The 3,828-nt window shown below is 50.1% G+C and overlaps 1 pseudogene; it reads left to right on the top strand.

Moving 5' to 3' along the window:
• Positions 1–2,797: 2,797 nt before the first annotated feature.
• On the top strand, positions 2,798–3,510 carry LOC119309597 (annotated as a pseudogene).
• Positions 3,511–3,828: the final 318 nt, after the last annotated feature.

Genomic DNA, 3,828 nt, shown 5'->3' with positions numbered 1-3,828 from the left:
GCTGCTGCTGCTGATGAAGGCCACATACCGCTCATCGTTGCCTCTACGACATGGTAGAGTCAGAATTGATCATCATGTTCGAACATCCCAGGCCTTGCGCAAAGACAAGTCCTTGTTGCAAAGCAAGTGCTTAAGCAGAACCAGCGTCACGCACTACCTGGATCAGTGTTCCGCTGCGTCGCGGATCGCTGCACCAGTGTCAGTGGATCCTTTATCTGAATCACTCAGGAAAAGAGGCGTCAATGTTCATTTTTTGCGTACCTTGAGGTGATCAAGACCAGCCCTGTCGCTTGATGCCATCAGGCCTGGAATTGGCCCTGGCTGAATTCATGGCCAGTGTTTGAATAGCAAGTGTCCTTCACTCACAGGTTGACCGGGCACTTTCTGCTTAGAGATTGGTTGGTGGCGAAGTTTTTGGTAGAATTAGAATTAGAATAGCCAATGCAAGAAGATCTCACATTATTTGGGTAAAGATTGGTGGCAAGTTTTTGGTACAATTGCTACCTATCAAGTGGTGGATCTCGTGGCTTGCATCACCAGAACCTGCAATATTGATAGCTGAAATATGATAATTGCACCTTCTTGTAGAACAAGCTGGAGGATCTGAATCTTCAGCTTCAATTGTTACCTGAACATTCCTTCCCGCAGCTTCAGCCACAAGGTGCAAAGAACGAACACTAGTAGCTGACAGCGTGATTCAGCACAGAAATTACAGGTGTACATCAGTATTCATTCGTCCAGACCAACTAATGTTACCATAAACTAGGGGAACATTTGCCCTATGCCTGCCACTCGCACGGTCGGTTTCAAAATACAATCTCGGTAGCATGACTCTCTTCTCAGAAAGCCAACTTGTTTCTTCAGGCTTTGTGCACTAAGCATCAGTCAAATCATGGAGTTCAGACGCATGCAAATTTTCAGTGAGGCTCCACTGGAGAATAAAAAACAGCACCGCCAGAAGCTTCTTCGTTCAAAACAGCCCTGAATTTATTTTCAGTGGGATTGTGCATGGCTCCATAAAATCACTTGTCTAGATATCATAAAGGTATGGTATAATACAAGCGTTTCTTACTACAAGCACACAAAATGAGACATGCAAGAAAATGAAAGGGGCCAACCCCACTTTTCAACATTCACATGTGAAGGGATCAGTCGAATCCAAGTCAGTGAGATGAACTATACTCGAAGCAGCGTGCCGGCAATATTTTTTGAAACAAAGCTGAGCACCTCTAGAAGCCCTCTTCTCCATCTGAAGCATCCTATGTTGCTCAACAAAAAATTAATCATTGTAATCACAAGATTCAACCTCCAGTTTAAGAGATTCTAGGACTCTCGCGTTCAGCACAAAGAATTGGGCAAAGCTAACTTGTGTTTTGATGCCCCGATATAATCCCATCACGCTATTGTCTTCAAACGGATGTCAAGAGTGAAGGAAATATGCCCTAGAGGCAATAATAAAGTTATTATTTATTTCCTTATTTCATGATAAATGTTTACTATTCATGCTAGAATTGTATTAACCGGAAACTTAGTACATGTGTGAATACATAGACAAACAAAGTGTCACTAGTATGCCTCTACTTGATTAGCTCGTTGAATCAAAGATGGTTAAGTTTCCTAACCATAGACATGAGTTGTCATTTGATTAACGGGATCACATCATTAGAGAATGATGTGATTGACTTGACCCATTCCGTTAGCTTAGCACTTGATCGTTTAGTATGTTGCTATTGCTTTCTTCATGACTTATACATGTTCCTATGACTATGAGATTATGCAACTCCCGTTTACCGGAGGAACACTTTGTGTGCTACCAAACGTCACAACGTAACTGAGTGATGATAAAGGTGCTCTACAGGTGTCCCCGAAGGTACTTGTTGAGTTGGCGTATTTCGAGATTAAGATTTGTCACTCCGATTGTCGGAGAGGTATTTCTGGGCCCTCTCGGTAATGCACATCACTATAAGCCTTGCAAGCAATGTGACTAATGAGTTAGTTGCGGGATGATGCATTACGGAACGAGTAAAGAGACTTGCCAGTAATGAGATTGAACTAGGTATTGAGATACCGACGATCGAATCTCGGGCAAGTAACATACCGATGACAAAGGGAACAACGTATGTTGTTATGCGGTTTGACCGATAAAGATCTTCGTAGAATATGTAGGAGCCAATATGAGCATCCAGGTTCCGCTATTGGTTATTGACCGGAGACGTGTCTCGGTCATGTCTACATAGTTCTCGAACCCGTAGGGTCCGCACGCTTAACATCCGGTGATGATTTATATTATGAGTTATGTGTTTTGATATACCGAAGGTAGTTCGGAGTCCCGGATGAGATCGGGGACATGACGAGAAGTCTCGAAATGGTCGAGATGTAAAGATCGATATATTGGACGACCATATTCGGACATCGGAAAGGTTCCGAGTGATTCGGGTATTTATAGGAGTACCGGAGAGTTACGGGAATTCACCGGGGAGTATATGGGCCTTATTGGGCTTTAAGAGCATCTCCAACAGGCGCGGCAAAACGCGCGCCCGCGCGGTAAAATCAGTTTTTCGCGCGCGCCGGGTGGTTCCGCGCGCTCCAGCGGTGGCGGGAAGTTAGCGCGCGCGGGAAGCGTTTGCGCGCGCGCGGTAGAAAGCGGCACGAGGCGCGCTAGATATGGCGCGCCGCTTCGCGCGCGCCTATAAAGTCCCGCGCTTCGCCACGCGCACAGAACAGCCACGCGCCCTTCTCCTCGCAATCTCGCCGCTTCGCACTCCACCGCTTCACCGCGTCGCCGCTTTCTGCGCCACCACCGCGCCACCATGCCGCCGCGCCGCCGGGGTGCTTCGGGCTTTCGCGGCGTCCGCGAGCGCCCCAACGGCTGGTACTCCGCCGAGATACGGGCCGGCGACATCCGGCTCGGCCTCGGGACGTTCCGGAGCGCGCGCGAGGCGGCCCGCGCGTACGACGCTGCGGCGTGGCGCTTGGACAGGCCCCGATCCCAGATGAATTTTCGGGACGTCTTCACGCGCGAGGAGGCGCAACGCCTCGCCCCTCCGCCGCGGCTGATCACGAACATGGACCGTGCCGACCACGCTCGGCGGCAGCGCCGTCTCCTCGTTGCCGAGGAGGACGAGCGAGCCATGGCAGAGTGGCGCCGTTGCCACCCAGAGGACGTGACGCCAAGCATGCCTACTGGGCGGAGAGGACGGCAAGGCGCCGCTCGGAGCGGGCGGACCGGCGTCAGCGGAAGGCAGTGGCGAACGAGCAGTGCGACATCGTCACCGCAGGTGGGAGGTCGTTCTTCACCTCGGACGATGAACGTTGGGACGACGTCTGGCTCTCAACCTCGGACGACACCGACGAGGATGACGATGGTGATGGCAGCGACTTAGAGTAGTTTTCTATCTATGTATGCCGTAGTAATTTCTATCTATCTATCTATGTATGTTGAACTATCTATCATCTATGCCGTAGTAGTTGCACCGATGTAAAATATCTATGTATCGCTTTTTTTATCTATGCAATTTTAATTAAAAAATATTATAGAATGAGCGCAGGCGCTGCATTTTACTGCGCCTGCTGGAGCTGCACGCGCGTGCGGCTTTTCAGCGCGGCTGCTGGAGCAAACGCTGCGCGCCGCGCCAAACCAGGCGATGGGCGCGCGCCAAATCTATTTTTACAGCGCCGCGCGTTGGGCGCCTGTTGGAGATGCTCTAAGGGAAAGAGAGAGAGGCAGGCCGCGCGCCCCCCAATGCCTAGTCCGAATTGGACTAGGGGAAGGGGCTGCGCCCCCTCCTTCCTTCTCTTCTCTTTTCTCTTTCCCTTACTCCTACTCCT

This window comes from Triticum dicoccoides, chromosome 1B (genome assembly GCF_002162155.2).
Source record: "Triticum dicoccoides isolate Atlit2015 ecotype Zavitan chromosome 1B, WEW_v2.0, whole genome shotgun sequence".
Lineage (NCBI taxonomy): Eukaryota > Viridiplantae > Streptophyta > Magnoliopsida > Poales > Poaceae > Triticum > Triticum dicoccoides.
This window is presented reverse-complemented; position numbering and strand designations above follow the sequence as displayed.